This window comes from Choloepus didactylus, chromosome 1, assembly GCF_015220235.1.
Source record: "Choloepus didactylus isolate mChoDid1 chromosome 1, mChoDid1.pri, whole genome shotgun sequence".
Lineage (NCBI taxonomy): Eukaryota > Metazoa > Chordata > Mammalia > Pilosa > Megalonychidae > Choloepus > Choloepus didactylus.
Genome location: NC_051307.1, coordinates 198820979 through 198837953, shown reverse-complemented (window position 1 = coordinate 198837953; position 16975 = coordinate 198820979). Strand labels below are relative to the sequence as shown.

The window sequence follows — 16975 nt, the reverse complement described above, 5'->3', positions numbered from 1 at the left end:
TCCTTTCACATCCCCCTTTTGGTCAAGAAGATGTTCTCCATCCCACGATGCCGGGTCTACATTCCTCCCCGGGAGTCATATTCCACGTTGCCAGGGAGATTCACTTCCCTGGGTGTCTGATCCCACGTAGGGGGGAGGGCAGTGATTTCACCTTTCAAGTTGGCTTAGCCAGAGAGAGAGGGCCACATCTGAGCAACAAAGAGGCATTCAGGAGGAGACTCTTAGGCACAAATACAGGGAGGCCTAGCCTCTCCTTTGCAGCAACCGTCTTCCCAAGGGTAAAACTTATGGTAGAGGGCTCAACCCATCAAACCACCAGTCCCCTATGTCTGTGGTCATGTTAGCAACCATGAAGGTGGGGTAGGCAAATACCCCTGCATTCTCCACAGGCTCCTCAAGGGGGCACTACATCTTTTTTTTTTTTTTCTTTGTTTATCTTTTTTCTTTTTTTTTTTTTTTTAACTTTCCCTTCTTTTTTAAATCAACTGTATGAAAAAAAAAGTTAAAAAGAAAACAAACATACAATAAAAGAACATTTCAAAGAGACCATAACAAGGGAGTAAGAAAAAGACAACTAACCTAAGATAACTGCTTAACTTCCAACATGTTCCTACTTTACCCCAAGAAAGTTACATAATATAGCAACATTTCAGTGAACTTGTTCCTACTACATCCATCAGAAATTAACAGACCATAGTCATTTCTGGGCATCCCCAGAATGTTAAATAGCTTATCTGTTCTTCTTGGATTATTGTTCCCCCTTCCTTAATTGCTCTCTACTGCTAGTTCCCCTACATCCTACATTATAAACCATTTGTTTTACATTTTTCAAAGTTCACATTAGTGGTAGCATATAATATTTGTCTTTTTGTGCCTGGCTTATTTCGCTCAGCATTATGTCTTCAAGGTTCATCCATGTTGTCATATGTTTCACCAGATCGTTCCTTCTTACTGCTGCGTAGTATTCCATCGTGTGTATATACCACATTTTATTTATCCACTCATCTGTTGAAGGACATTTGGGTTGTTTCCATCTCTTGGCAATTGTGAATAATGCTGCTATGAACATTGGCGTGCAGATATCTGTTCGTGTCACTGCTTTCCGATCTTCCGGGTATATACCGAGAAGTGCAATCGCTGGATCGAATGGTAGCTCTATATCTAGTTTTCTAAGGAACTGCCAGACTGACTTCCAGAGTGGCTGAACCATTATACAGTCCCACCAACAATGAATAAGAGTTCCAATTTCTCCACATCCCCTCCAGCATTTGTAGTTTCCTGTTTGTTTAATGGCAGCCATTCTAACCGGTGTTAGATGGTATCTCATTGTGGTCTTAATTTGCATCTCTCTAATAGCTAGTGAAGCTGAACATTTTTTCATGTGTTTCTTGGCCATTTGTATTTCCTCTTCAGAGAACTGTCTTTTCATATCTTTTGCCCATTTTATAATTGGGCTGTCTGTACTATTGTCATTGAGTTGTAGGATTTCTTTGTATATGCAAGATATCAGTCTTTTGTCAGATACATGGTTTCCAAAAATTTTTTCCCATTGAGTTGGCTGCCTCTTTACCTTTTTGAGAAATTCCTTTGAGGTGCAGAAACTTCTAAGCTTGAGGAGTTCCCATTTATCTATTTTCTCTTTTGTTGCTTGTGCTTTGGGTGTAAAGTCTAGGAAGTGGCCTCCTAATACAAGGTCTTGAAGATGTTTTCCTACATTATCTTCTAGGAGTTTAATGGTACTTTCTTTTATATTGAGATCTTTGGTCCATTTTGAGTTAATTTTTGTGTAGGGGGTGAGGTAGGGGTCCTCTTTCATTCTTTTGGATATGGATATCCAACTCTCCCAGCCCCATTTGTTGAAAAGACCATTATGGCTCAGTTCGGTGACTTTGGGGGCCTTATCAAAGATCAGTCGGCCATAGATCTGAGGGTCTATCTCTGAATTCTCAATTCGATTCCATTGATCTATATGTCTATCTTTGTGCCAGTACCATGCTGTTTTGGCAACTGTGGCTTTATAATAGGCTTCAAAGTCAGGGAGTGTAAGTCCTCCCACTTCGTTTTTCTTTTTTAGAGTGTCTTTAGCAATTCGAGGCATCTTCCCTTTCCAAATAAATTTGATAACTAGCTTTTCCAAGTCTGCAAAGTAGGTTGTTGGAATTTTGATTGGGATTGCATTGAATCTGTAGATGAGTTTGGGTAGAATTGACATCTTAATGACATTTAGCCTTCCTATCCATGAACATGGAATATTTTTCCATCTTTTAAGGTCCCCTTCTATTTCTTTTAGTAGAGTTATGTAGTTTTCTTTGTATAGGTCTTTTACATCTTTGGTTAAGTTTATTCCTAGGTACTTGATTTTTTTAGTTGCTATTGAAAATGGTATCTTTTTCTTGAGTGTCTCTTCAGTTTGTTCATTTCTAGCATATAGAAACATTACTGACTTATGTGCATTAATCTTGTATCCTGCTACTTTGCTAAATTTGTTTATTAGCTCTAGTAGGTGTATCGTCGATTTCTCAGGGTTTTCTAGATATAAGATCATATCATCTGCAAACAATGACAGTTTTACTTCTTCTTTTCCAATTTGGATGCCTTTTATTTCTTTGTCTTGCCGGATTGCCCTGGCTAGCACTTCCAGCACAATGTTGAATAACAGTGGTGACAGCGGGCATCCTTGTCTTGTTCCTGATCTTAGAGGGAAGGCTTTCAGTCTCTCACCATTGAGTACTATGCTGGCTGTGGGTTTTTCATATATGCTCTTTATCATGTTGAGGAAGTTTCCTTCAATTCCTACCTTTTGAAGTGTTTTTATCAAAAAGGGATGTTGGATTTTGTCAAATGCTTTTTCAGCATCTATTGAGATGATCAATTGATTTTTCCCTTTCGAGTTTTTAATGTGTTGTAATACATTGATTGTTTTTCTTATGTTGAACCATCCTTGCATGCCTGGAATGAACCCCACTTGGTCATGGTGTATGATTTTTTTAATGTGTCTTTGGATTCGATTTGCAAGTATTTTGTTGAGGATTTTTGCATCTATATTCATTAGGGAGATTGGCCGGTAGTTTTCCTTTTTTGTGGCATCTTTGCCTGGTTTTGGTATTAGATTGATGTTAGCTTCATAAAATGAGTTAGGTAGTGTTCCATTTTTTTCAATGTTTTGAAAGAGTTTGAGTAAGATTGGTGTCAGTTCTTTCTGGAAAGTTTGGTAGAATTCCCCTGTGAAGCCATCTGGCCCTGGGCATTTATTTGTGGGAAGATTTTTGATGACTGATTGGATCTCTTTGCTTGTGATGGGTTGGTTGAGGTCTTCTATTTCTTCTCTGGTCAGTCTAGGTTGTTCATATGTTTCCAGGAAATTGTCCATTTCTTCTACATTATCCAGTTTGTTGCCATACAGTTGTTCATAATATCCTCTTATAATTTTTTTAATTTCTTCAGGATCTGCAGTTATGTTACCTTTTTCATTCATTATTTTGTTTATATGGGTCTTCTCTCTTTTTGATTTTGTCAGTCTAGCTAGGGGCTTGTCAATCTTGTTGATCTTCTCAAAGAACCAACTTTTGGTGATATTTATCCTTTCTATTGTTTTTTTTTGTTCTCTATGTCATTTATTTCTGCTTTAATCCTTGTTATTTCTTTTCTTGTACTTGGTTTAGGATTGGTTTGCTGTTCATTTTCTAGCTTCTTCAGTTGATCCATTAGTTCTTTGATTTTGGCTCTTTCTTCCTTTTTAATATATGCGTTTAGTGCTATAAATTTCCCCCTTAACACTGCTTTTGCTGCATCCCATAGGTTTTGGTATGTTGTGTTCTCATTTTCATTCGTCTCTATATATTTAGCAATTTCTCTTGCTATTTCTTCTTTAACCCACTGATTGTTTAGGAGTGTGTTGTTTAACCTCCAGGTATTTGTGAATTTTCTAAGTCTCTGATGGTTATTGACTTCTAATTGTATTCCATTGTGGTCAGAGAATGTGCTTTGAATAATTTCAATCTTTTTAAATTTATTGAGGCTTGTTTTATGTCCCAGCATATGATCTATTCTGGAGAAAGTTCCGTGAGCACTAGAAAAGTATGTGTATCCTGGTGATTTGGGATGTAATGTCCTGTAGATGTCTGTTAAATCTAATTCATTTATCATATTGTTTAGGTTTTCAATTTCCTTATTGGTCTTCTGTCTGGTTGATCTATCTATAGGAGAGAGTGATGTGTTGAAGTCTCCCACAATTATTGTGGAAACATCAATTGCTTCCTTTAGTTTTGCCAATGTTTCTCTCATGTATTTTGTGGCACCTTGATTGGGTGCATAGACATTTACGATTGTTATTTCTTCTTGCTGAATTGCTCCTTTTATTAGTATGTAGTGGCCTTCTTTGTCTCTCAAAACATCCCTGCATTTGAAGTCTATTTTATCTGAGATTAATATTGCTACACCTGCTTTCTTTTGGCTGTAGCTTGCATGAAATATTTTTTTCCATCCTTTCACTTTCAGTTTCTTTGTGTCCCTGTGTCTAAGATGAGTCTCTTGTATGCAACATATTGATGGTTCATTTTTTTTGATCCATTCTGCGAATCTATATCTTTTAATTGGGGAGTTTAATCCATTTACATTCAACGTTAAAACCGTGAAGGCATTTCTTGAATTGGCCATCTTATCCTTTGGATTATGTTTGCCATATTTTTCCCTCTCTCTATTAATATCCTTTATTGTACCCATACCGAATCTCTTTAGTACTGAACCTTTCTCCAGGTCTCTCTGTCCTGTCTTTGTTTCTCTGTCTGTAGGGCTCCCTTTAGTATCTCCAGTAGGGCAGGTCTCTTGTTAGCAAATTCTCTCAGCATTTCTTTGTCTGTGAAAAATTTAAGCTCTCCCTCAAATTTGAAGGAGAGCTTTGCTGGATAAAGTATTCTTGGCTGGAAATTCCTCTCACTCAGAATTTTAAATATATCGTGCCACTGCCTTCTTGCCTCCATGGTGGCTGCTGAGTAGTCACTACTTAGTCTTATGCTGTTTCCTTTGTATGTGGTGAATTGCTTTTCTCTTGCTGCTTTCAGAACTTGCTCCTTCTCTTCTATGTTTGACAGTGTGATCAGTATATGTCTCGGAGTGGGTTTTTTTGGATTTATTCTATTTGGAGTTCGCTGAGCATTTATGATTTGTGTATTTATGTTGTTTAGAAGATTTGGGAAGTTTTCCCCAACTATTTCTTTGAATACTCTTCCTAGACCTTTACCCTTTTCTTCCCCTTCTGGGACACCAATGAGTCTTATATTCGTACGTTTCATATTATCTATCATATCCCTGAGGTCCATTTCGAGTTTTTCAATTTTTTTCCCCATTCTTTCTTTTATGCTTTCATTTTCCATTCTGTCATCTTCCAGGTCACTGATTCGTTGTTCAACTTCCTCTAGTCTTGTACTATGAGTGTCCAGAATCTTTTTAATTTGGTCAGCAGTTTCTTTAATTTCCATAAGATCATCCATTTTTTTATTTAGTCTTGCAATGTCTTCTTTATGCTCTTCTAGAGTCTTCTTGATTTCCTTCATATCCCGTACTAGGGTCTCATTGTTCATCTTTAGTTCTTTGAGTAGCTGCTCTAGGTGGTGTGTCTCTTCTGGTCTTTTGATTTGGGTGCTTGGGCTTGTGTTATCCATATCGTCTGGTTTTTTCATATGCTTTATAATTTTCTGTTGTTTTTGGCCTCGTGGCATTTGCTGAACTTGATAGGGTTCTTTTAGGGTTTGTAGACCAGTTGAAGTCCTTATCTCTAATTTATCAGATCTACAGCTTCGTGGAGTACACTTTCTCTAACTAACCAGCAGGTGGCGTCCACGAGCCACCTGTTCTCCACAAGCCAGATCTCCCCTGCTTAGCCTTTTTGGTGAGTGGGGGAGTGAGTCTTGTGGGGCCCAATTGGTGTACCAAGCTTGCGTGTGTAGTTGGTGTTGCCTGCCCTGTATGTGGGGCGTGTTTCTGGGCAGTCGGGGAGGGGGGGTGGCCCTAACAATCAAATCTCCCTGATGATCCTGGAGTTTTAAAGCTGCTGCAATAGTCTAATCCTTCAGTTCAGTCCTGCCACAGTTTGTCTCTGCCACTGACCCACAAGTCTTTGGTATTGGCGTATGGCTCCTGAGACTTGCAAGTGGGCCCCTCTTCCAGGCTGTGCACCCCGGGTCCTCTGTTGAGGGATGACTGTGCTATGTCACAGGTGAGTGCCGTCCCCCCAGGGCAGTTCTGGGCTGCTGGGCTGTGTTGGGAGGCTCCCAGTCTGCTCAAATGATGGCTGAATGGGGCTCTGTTAATTCACACTGCTCCCCCTTCCCAGCTCTGGGACATTCAGCTGAGGTTGCAGGGAAGGCTAATGTCCACGCCCAGTTTTGTGGTGTGTGCCTGTTATTTGAAGCACTTCCGTCACACTGGGTTGTCTGGGGCAGCTCTGGGCTATGGGGCTGGCGATGGGCAGGAGTGTTTCCTGTCCACCAGGATGGTGGCTGTGAGCGGACACCCCCCTTTTCTTGGGAAGTTGTGTTGTTTAGTGAATTTTCTCAGCCACTGGAATATTGCCTTTTGTCTCAGAGCTCTCTTAATTCTGCTCTTGACTTGACGTGCCCAAATTTCAATTCTTTGAAGCTTTCTGTATTGAGCTTCTTAGAGTAATTGTTTTAGAAAAAGCAAAAAGGATTTAAAAAAAAAAAAAACGGCCCTCCTCAGAGATCTAATGGGTTATTGAAATGCTAATAGACAAAGCAACCAGGGCCATTAAGGAAAGGTGCACAGGGCAGAGAGATCAGCTTTGCTTCGGGATTTGCATATGCGCCTCAAGGCCTGATCTCCGCCCTTCCCCTTTCTGTGTTTACCAGAACTCCAAAAATCCTCTGCTTTTATTTTGGAGTTTTTCGTGTTGTTTTTATTCTATGTCTGTCTACTCTCTGCTGGGCTGGCTGCTCTCAGAGTCTCTGGTGTCTGGTCTCAGTCTATCTATGGTTGGAGTTTGAATCAGTAGAATGAGTTTCCGATAAGGGCAGCCACTGCAATTCTCCCTTCTCCTTCCCGGAGCTGACAGCCCCTCCTCCCCCGGGACTGAGCCTGGCAGGGAGGGGCGCGGGTCCCTTGGCCGCAAAAACTTACAGATTTCGCTGATCTCAGCAGTTCCACGTTTTCATGAGTGTTGTATGAAGTATGCCCAAAGACAGATTGCTCTGTGGTGTCCAGTCCACGCAGTTCCTGGCTTTTTACCTACTTTCCTGGAGGAGTAACTAAAACATACAGCTCACCAGTCTGCCATCTTGCCCCGCCCTTCCATGATGTTTTATAGTTTTCCATATACTTGCTGTTACATTTGTTCATGTGTATTTTTATCTTTTTGATGCTATTATAAATGGAATTGTTTCCTTCATTTCATCTTCAGATTGTTCATTGTTGGTGTGTAGAAATATAACTGGTTTTTTTTGGCTATTGATCTTGTATTCTGCAACCTTTCTTAACCCATTTATTAGCTCTAATAGCTTCTTTCCCCCTTGGCCATGGTGTTTGACTCAGAGTGGATACGGGACCTAAACTAGTCCAATCAGAGAGAACTTCAGGGCTTCTGCTGGGGATGCAGGGGCACAGTTCTTTCCGGGAACTGTGTCTGTAAGGGTGTGAGACTTAGCCCTGCTGCAGTTGTGTGTTCTGTGTACTGCAACAGCCAATGAGGGGAACACCCTCTCCTACCCCCCAGGGATAACTGAGAGGAAGCTGAGACAATGTGAATAGCAATATTGTAGTCTGAGCCCTGGATCAAACTGTGCCTGAGCTTTTCAGCCCACATGAGTCAATAATCTTTGCAGTTAGTTTATTTAAGCCAGGTCAGGTTTAGTTTTCTGCCCCCACCTTGGTTACATCACTGCTCACCTCCTTAGCTCCATTTTGGTTCCCATCACTCCTGGATCTGATTCTGGTGGAGTCTGTGTTGTCCCATCTCTTTCTATCTTTATGCTTCACTGACAACCATGAGGCCAAGTCTCCCCTGACAGGCCTTGGTCCCCAACTTGGATCTCCCCTTCTCTCCTGCCCTTGGCCTGGTTGGGGAGACCCTGACACCTTCTTTATTTCAATAAGCTCTTCAGTTTATGAAGAGACACACTGATGCTGCATCTAACTGCATGAGGACTAGCATACAGCCATGATGGAAATCAGTCAGTAAGACAGCCAATGACACCAAGCAGACTGGCTTGTCTAGAATTGGCTCCTTCTGCCCTGAAAAAAGAACACAGTGAATTCAAGGTTTTAATAACAGGAAAAAAAATGGCATTTTTTCTATTGGTTTCTAAATACGTATTTCCCATTTTCCTTTTTCCTCCTCTACCCATGAAGATCACCAGATCTGATTCAGTGTCTAGTTAAGTCACCTAGGGTTTTCCCAGGAAGGTTTATTCTGGGGCTCAATCAAGAGTTGCCATTGCCTGGGCTTTGTTTATGAAGCTTTATTTTTAGGTGTTCTTTTTGTCAGTGTTCCAGGGTCACTGCTGGGCCAGCCTGATGCCAACACCTAAGACCAAGCTTCTGGGACTTTCTCAGCAAATACATTTAATGTCAGGGAGGCAGATGAGTGCATATTCCTGGGAATATTCAACTTGTCTTAGGTTACTTTACTTTAGTTCCTTATCTTTAAATGGGAATATTAATACCTATTGAGCAGAGATGATCTAAGATAAACACCTACCATGGCTTCTAGCACATTATCCTGCCATGGGCCAGATAATGAGCGAGGTGCTATGGCTGCCAAGATTTAATAAAACAAACAATGTTCCTATGCACAGGCTCACAGTCAAGAGGAAATGGACATTTAAGTAACTGAGTCTAGTTAATGTTAGAGGGCCTGTGCTTAGTATGCTGCGGTAGGGAAAGGAATAAAGCATTTTTCTAGGAGTGGGAGAGTCAGAGAGGCAACAGGTATTTGCAGGCATATGAGGTGAAGAAGAATATTTTGGGGAGTGAGAACAGAGCAAGGCACAAAAGCATCAATGAACCTGGCTGAAGGAGGACACAGGAAGTGAGGCTGAGCTGGCAAAGTGTGATGGAGGCCATTGACAGATGAGGCCATGGAAACTAGCAGCACACAGGTCATGGGGACCTTGCATACCAAGGAGCTTGCCTTCTAACTGCAGAAATGAGAAGAATTAAATCAGCAGGAGGGTGACCTGAGCACAACTGTGTTTCTGGAAAGATCTCTTTGGATCACAGGGATGCAGGCTGGTGGCAGAAGCTGGGGAGAGACTGTTGCAACAGAGCAGAAGTGCAGATGCTGGATGACGCTCAGGCTATGGGGACGGAGAGATGGGTGGATGGCAGGGATGTTGAGAAGGCAGAATCTACAGAGTCTGTGATGATTCGATAGGTTGAGAGAGATGGCGGTGGCTGGTTTGAAAGCCACTGTGTAGTTTCTAGTTTCCTAAGGGCTTGGAAACAAGATAACTAAGCAGAGTTTTGCGTATAAAATATAGGTAAATGGGCATCGTATCTCAGAAAGATCATTGGCTTTGAGTGTTACAGCCCTAAGCCCAGGGCAGTGTCCGTCTGAAAGCAGGGTGTCTGTTTTAGTTTCCCAGGCTGCCAAAAGCAGATACCATGATCTGGGGTAGCTTAACAACGGGAGTTTATTAGCTTACAGTTTTAAGACTGAGCAAACTGTCCAAATTAAGGCATCATCAAGGCATGCTTTCTTCCTGAAGACTGACTGCCGGCGATCCTGGACTCCTCTGTCACATGGCAAGGCCCATGGTAGTGTCTGCTGGTCTCTCCCTTCTCTTCTCAGTTTCATTGCTTTCAGCTTCTTGCGTCCATGGCTTTCTCTTTCTTTGAATATGATTCTTTTATAAAGGACTCCAGTAGGAGGATTAAGACCCACCTGGAATGAAGTGAGTCACACCTTAACTGGTTTGTACCCGTAGGAATGGAATAACTTTAAGAACATGCCCTTCTGGGGTACGTACAGCTTCAAACCACCACAGTGTCCTTGGACAAAGTACTTAACTCCTCTGGCCTTATTTTCCTGGTCAGTAAAATGAATTGAGTAATGCCTCCCTTTCATGTTGCCAGCAGGAGATGAGATAAAGGTCAGAAAGTGCCCGATATAGCTCCTGCCACATAAGGATGGCAGTACATTTTATCTCCTGTTCGTTTCTGTTATTTTCCAAGGTTAGATATAATGTTATAAAGCACTTGGAACTGTGCCTGGCACATGGTAGACACTAAGAAAAAACAAGGTTGCTATTATTTTTGAGTGTGCAGGTTTTTAAAATTTTGGCTTTGTGTGGGTATATGTTTCATTTTAACCTCATAATAGTCATACCAAAGTTGAGTAAACAGAAAATTAAACAAAAATAGCTTTCCAACCATGATTCTACTACCACACATAGGAAGAGTGATGAAAATTTTTAATTGGTGTTCTTGTTGGAGTTTGGCTGAATGGACCAAAGCGTCCCTGGGTATCCCTATAGATTCAATCCATTGCAAAGCCATCCTCCAGGGGGCGCTGGTCACTGACCACGTGCCTGATGGATGTGTGGTCAGCTTTGGGGGTACAGATGACATTGCCCGCAGCCATCCCACTGGCCCACATCTGAGTTCTGGCCTCTCCCAGTTGAATTAGATTATGTCTGGGAAGGAATTTGGCCTCCTCCCAGAGAAAAACTAAATAAATGTAAGTCTTGGCGAGAAGGGCACAGCATTTTGCTCTGATCCTGGATTCCAAGGCTCCCTGTCGCCTTTGTGGTGAAGGGGAGCAGGTACCTGGAAACTGCCCATTGGGAGAGACCAAGTCTAGATTCTACGACCGGGCTGTGCGGCCCAAGAGCAACACCTTGCCGGCCACATGTGTACGTTTAAATATTCTGGTAGCTGCATTTAGAAAAAGTACAAAGAAACAGATGAAATTAATTTTAATACTGTATTTTATTCACCCTAATACATCCCAAATATCATTTAATGATGCAATTAATATAAAATTAATAACGAGATATTTCACATTCTTTTTCTCATACAAGTCAGAAATCGATGTGTATTTTACACTTTAGGGCACATCTCCTTTCCGACCAGCACCTTTCCAGCGCCCAGCAGGAGCTGAATCACACAAAGGTGCATTGGGTTCTTGGCGGCCTGCCCGGGTAGGGAACGTCGGGTTGTATATGAATTGGGCTGTTAGCAGCTGTGAGCAAGGGGGTGGCTGTGAGAGGACGTTGGGAAGTGAGGACGACAGGGTGCAATCCTACCAGCCACCACTTGGGAGCTCAGAAACGGGAAGGTCTTTGTGGATACACTCAGCCCAGAGGTGCAGCAGGCTATACACAGTGAGCTTAATGCAATAACAACAACTCCTTACATGAGCATAAGTACATTTTGTATTTTAAAATATTTCTTGGTTCACATTCCTGGCTGTGAATCAGAATCAACTGTGGGGCGTGCTAAAAATTTTGACCCCCGGGCTCTGCGCCAGCCTTATCGAGGCAGAATCTCCCCGGGGGTGGAAAATGGGCTTCCTGGGCAATGCCGTGAGGGGCCGGGACTGCGGGCTGCTGCGTCAGCCGTGCAGATTCCAGACTCTTGCCATTCGCGGTGTGTTCTTTGGCCCAGCGACATCCGCCATCACCGGGCGCTCGTTAGAGATACAGACGTTCGGCTCCTCTCTGACCTCCTGAGTCGCACTGGGTGTAGGGCTGCCAGATGAAATATAGGATGCCCAGTTAGATTTGAGTTTCAGACAAGCAATGAATAATTTGTTTAAGTATAAGGTATACCCCATGGGATATTTGGGATATATTTTATACTAAAAAAAAATTTTTTTTGTTTATCTGAAATTCAAATCTAACTGGGTATCATGTATTTTAATTTGCTAAATTTTGCAACCTTGTTGGGGTGCACATTATAATCTGAGGAGCCAGGGCTATACAATGGCATGCCCCTCCAACACTATCACCATAAAGGTATCCCACTGTGATTTGAATGCATTTGTGCAAAAAATAATTGTATCTTTCCCATTTAAATACGATTATGCATTTTAAAAGTGATTAGATCGCTTATAAAATTGAAATAGTATTTAAATAGTATCTGAACTGTAACTGTCTTTTCAATTTATATTTTTTGGATCAGAATACCATGAAAAAGAAGAGCAAACAAAACAAAACAAAAAAGAACTAAACACTTATTACTAAATAGGTAGCTTATACTATTTATCAAAAGAGAAAAATAATTAAAATAATTCTATCCCAAATAATAACAGAGCATATCCCATACGATAGAGATATGATTTAATATAGTCAAAGATTTATTTGAGCCCCACCAAAAACTTAGTATAAATTTAAAATTATAGTCTAAGTAGAAATGCTAACCAACAGAAAATATTCCATATAGAATATAGCCCTTTCAGAATCAAACCGTGTTTCCAATTTGAATTATTATATATTTATTGGATAAAAATGTTTTTTTCTTTTAGAACAAATGGTCTGTCTTTGCCATTAAGGGTTTGTGGCCTGGGAGCATTGAGGGACTTGACAAACCAGAGCTCTGGCTGCCAACACTGCCCACATCATTCCCTGCCTGGGATAGCGCTCTGTCCACTTACCCCCACTTCAAGGCAACCTAACACTGCAGCACCTCCCCTGAGTCCGGGCTGCTCTGAAAATTCCTGGTTGATGGTCCCCAATGACACACAGTCTAACACCGAATTCTTTTAAGTAGGTAATTTTTCCCTCTTGATTAGCTTGTAGGCTTCTGGAGCAGTGCGTCTCAAACTGTAATGTGCCTACAAATATCTGGAGACGCTGTTAAACTGGGATTCTGAGGGAATACACCTGAAGTCAGGCCTGAGAGTCTGCATTTCTAATTAGCTCCCAGATGATGTTGGTCTTAGGTATATACTTTGGGTAGAAGTTTCTAGAAGGCAAAGACCATGCTAGGGACATTTGTATTGCTACTCAGAGCCATGCAAATTGTAGATTCATTATAAGTACCATTTAAATTAATGCCTGAATCAGAATTCAAATACTTTTGGTTTCTACCCTTCTAGAAATATCTTTGAGTCTGTTTAACACAGGAAAATTGAGAGTCTAAAGAAGATTTCTAATTTGTTAGCACCTATTGGTTACTGATTATTAACTTATCAAATTGTCATCTATTGGATATCAGCAAAACAGATTTTCCCAATTAGTAAAATCTCTAAAGAGAACCTAAAGTCACGAACATTTTAGGAAATTAAAAAGAAAAAAGGTAAGGATGAAATTGAGGCCTTCAACCTCTGTTGCTTCAAACCTAAAAAAAATTTGTATTTCCTTGGACATATGGCTTTCTTATCCTGCTTTTTGTTTGGTTCCCAGCTTAGAGAACTAAGAACACAGAGCCCTTTCCCCTGTGTGGCCTTGTTTGGTTTAATACGTTCCAGGATATCCAATATAAAAAGGCCCAGCCATCTCTACGTGACATGTGGATAATCCTGGGTTATCAGGCTCAAATTAGCGACTGGTCTTTGCTTGGTGCCAAGCCGTCATCTACGAAATCTGTTTTGTCTCATGCTGGGCTGAGTCACATAGAATAGATAGATGGTTTATCAGCACATGTCCTACAGATCATATTATCAGCTTACAAATATAGCCTGTTAGCACACAGGCTCTGGGCAGCCCAAGCCCTTCTGGCTCAAGCGTGTTGCTGCTGCCGGTGTAAACAGTGTCAACAGCCCCCGGCTTGCAGGCCGCAGTGGGCACAGGGTTTTGGAACTGTCAGCAGTCACAGGTAAGTGGCGGGGCTGCAGAAGATGTGGTTCCAGATGGCCATTTTCGAGGGGGTGTGAGGTGAGCAAGTCTTGGTGGCTGCTCCTGAAACTGGTGGTGGTGGTGGGAGGGGGGCGGGGAATAGGGGGGAGGGGTGTGGCCCATGCAGGAGGGTGGGGGCGGGGGAGTTGTTTTGATGCACCCACACACACAGCTTATTTTTGGAGTCTCCCCTCTTCTGCCATGGTGACCGCAAACCAGCTTGACTGACCAGGATCTGCACTGGGGAGAAGATTCGTAGCATAATATGGGCTGAGGATTATGCATTCAGCTTTATTTGGAAGTCAAGACGTAGAACTGAATGGGCAAGGAGGAGAGACTGGGGTGGTGGTTGCCTGCGGCAGGGCTGCCTCTATGGCAGGGTCCCCCCAAATCCTGTTCCTGGTTAGTGGGTTACTCCCAACGTAACGCTCTGGGGTGCAAGGCTGAGCTCAAGACTTTTTGGTCCAAAGTGCTGTCTGGGAGGAGATAAATCAACTTTGTTTGTGTCCTCTTCAGTGTCCTGAGAAGTGTGATTGATACCTGGCCCAGGCCTTTCCTCCCACAGAGGGTCTTGACCCCTGACATGGCTGTGGGGTGGGATAGAGAAGTGCCTGAAGACCCATGGGAGAACTGCCTGGCTTTGTAAGTCAGCCGCTCAACCATGCCACTGGCTCTTTTGCTGGACAAAACCTTTTCCCATGACCTGGGGGCTGGGACACTCCCGTCATTTTCCCAAAGAACCTCTGCTAACCTTCTTAGGTGGAGAAAAATCCTCAGATGCTCATGTACCTCCGGTTTTGATGTTATATTTGACTGGTGACACTGAGTCTGCCTTACTTTTTTGGTTGTTTTTGTTTAAATAACTGGTTTTTTATTTAGCTTTACTAAGTGCCAAGTTCTATCTTTACACTCTTTACAAATAATCACACTTAATCTTCTCCATAATCCTGACAAGTGAGATGCTATTATTATACCCATGTCTAGAAGAGAACACCGAGGGTCAGAGAGGTTAAGTAACATTTTCAGGGGCTTGCAGGCAGTAAGCCGGGTTGACAGGGCTCCAGCGCAGGCGGCCAGACCTTGACCTCTTAATTCTGCCCTATACCCTCTGCCTACTCTGGCTTGGATTTTCTATCTTAATACATTGCCATGGACATAATCAGGTGTCCTCCAAGGAAGCTCTGAGCATGTGACATAAGATGTCATTTAACTCAGAATATGTGTCTATACTCATTTTTTTTTTAATATTTAGCCCTTGTTTACTCCACTGTTTCTATCAGAAAATTCCCTCTGAGTTCCAATTCTGGGGTTCAGGAAATGAGTTGGTGGGTCACTGAAGCTCCTTTGCTGCCAAATTATCACTCCTACTGTACCTTGGTGTCACCAGAAATTCCCATTGGTGCAGCCACTCCCTTGGATCCCAAAAGGCTGCTGATAGGTATCTTCTTCAAATCAGGGATACCTCTGGTAAGGGGCTGCAGATGCAGTTGCACCTTGGCCTGTCTACAGGTCCCAGCTTGCAAGTGACCAGGCGGGAGGCCTGGAGCTCACCGCCCAGGGGAACCAGAGGTCCTGGGAGCATGGGGCCTCTGAGCGGCAGATGAGGATGAGGGGGTCAGGCTGCTCCCCGTGGCTGGTTCAGGTGACCCCTGGCACTGTCCTCAGCCTCCCTCTGCAGCCCCTCCCCCAGCCTCACGAAGGGAGTGCCAGGAACGGCTTGAGAGCTCTATGGCCGCCTCCCAGCCTCTCCCAGATCCTTCCCACAATTCTCGCAGGTGTTAGCCCTCCCTCCCCTCCTCCAGCCCAGTCTGTCAGTTGACAATGAAGGAGAGGACTAGGTGGCCTGAAGGTACCCCACCCCCATCCCAGAACCCTGGCATATGACTCTGAGTGGGACTAGAGCTCTGCTGCCAGAGGACATGTTTTTCTAGTCACACCTCTGGTTTGGGATTACAGATGGTTCTGGAAAGTGATTTGATATAACTGGGTCGTGGGAAGGGGCTAAACATTATTTGACCAACCCTGCACTGATGGCCCTTTCCTCTTGCAGACCCCCTATAGGACCATCCCTGACCCCTCCCATCCCCCCGGCCAACAGGCCCCTCCTCTTCAGCGCCCACCATGTTTTGTTCAGCCTCTGTTGTTCAATCAGCATGCCGCCTTGAAATTTATCCCTTTATGCATCTGTTATCCCTTCTAGATTAAGAACTTGGAGCAAGCTTGGGCCCTCATTCATCTTTCTGTGTTTAATGAGTGCCCGTAAATGTCAGTTATTTAGGGTTTCCAGGGATTGAAGAACTGAAATACACACCAAGCATTTGAGCTCAGTAGACACGTTTCTGCATCGAGGTCCAGGAGCAGGGGACGGGCCACCGTGTAGATCTTGAAGGACTCGGGAGTGACCTCTGTGCGGGGGTTGGACGAGGTGATGGAGACTCCCCTCCAGTTCCCACTGTCACCCTGTGATCTGTTCAGGGCCGGTTGGCTGAACCGAGGGGGGCCAGGCCTTGAGCCCAAGTCTGGGGACGCCCTGGTGGCTGCTCTTATCAGTAAACCATTGTACTTTTACAGCTCGGTCCATGGACAGATGAAATATAATTAAACAAACAAATGCTTGAACTTGCAGTAAGTGCTCTAAGGTAAATAAGCAACAGACAGAGAAAATGTCTGGGGAGCCCTTAGAGAACACTTAAACTCATTCTGGAGGTGGGGAGGAGGCCCAGGGAGTGGGAACGGTGTTCCGGGCAGAGGGAGCCCCGGGTGCAGGGCTCTGAGGTGGGAGAAGTGTGGGGCGGATTGAGGAGGAACTGAGGAGGAGGAAGGAGCCGGGCGGGAGGTCAGGGCCAAGGGCAGATCCTGTCAGGGCCTCGCTGGCCCCTGTGAGGAGTTTGGCTCTCACTCTTGTTCCCAAGGGCAGGCTCTGGAGGACTGGAGCCAGGTGGTGGTGTGAACTGTCTCTCACTGGAAAATGACTCATGATTGTGTGGAAAATGGATTGGAAGTGAGTGAGTGGGAAGCCAGGAGAACAGTTGTGAGGCTGTTGCTGAACAGAGGCAAGACGTGGCCCTGGCTGGTGGTGAGAGGGGCATGCCCTGTAAGAGTGGCTGTGAGTGCTGAGTGTGTGTGTGTGTGTGTGCACGCACGCACACACGGCACGGTGGGTGGGCAGCATGAAGATAAAGGAG

General features: G+C 43.5%; 1 protein-coding gene across 1 annotated transcript in view; it reads left to right on the top strand.

The window, feature by feature from the left end:
- The window catches only part of LRRC2 (leucine rich repeat containing 2), a 96250-nt gene that overhangs the window by 15522 nt on the left and 63753 nt on the right, over positions 1–16975 (top strand). The window lies entirely within an intron of this gene.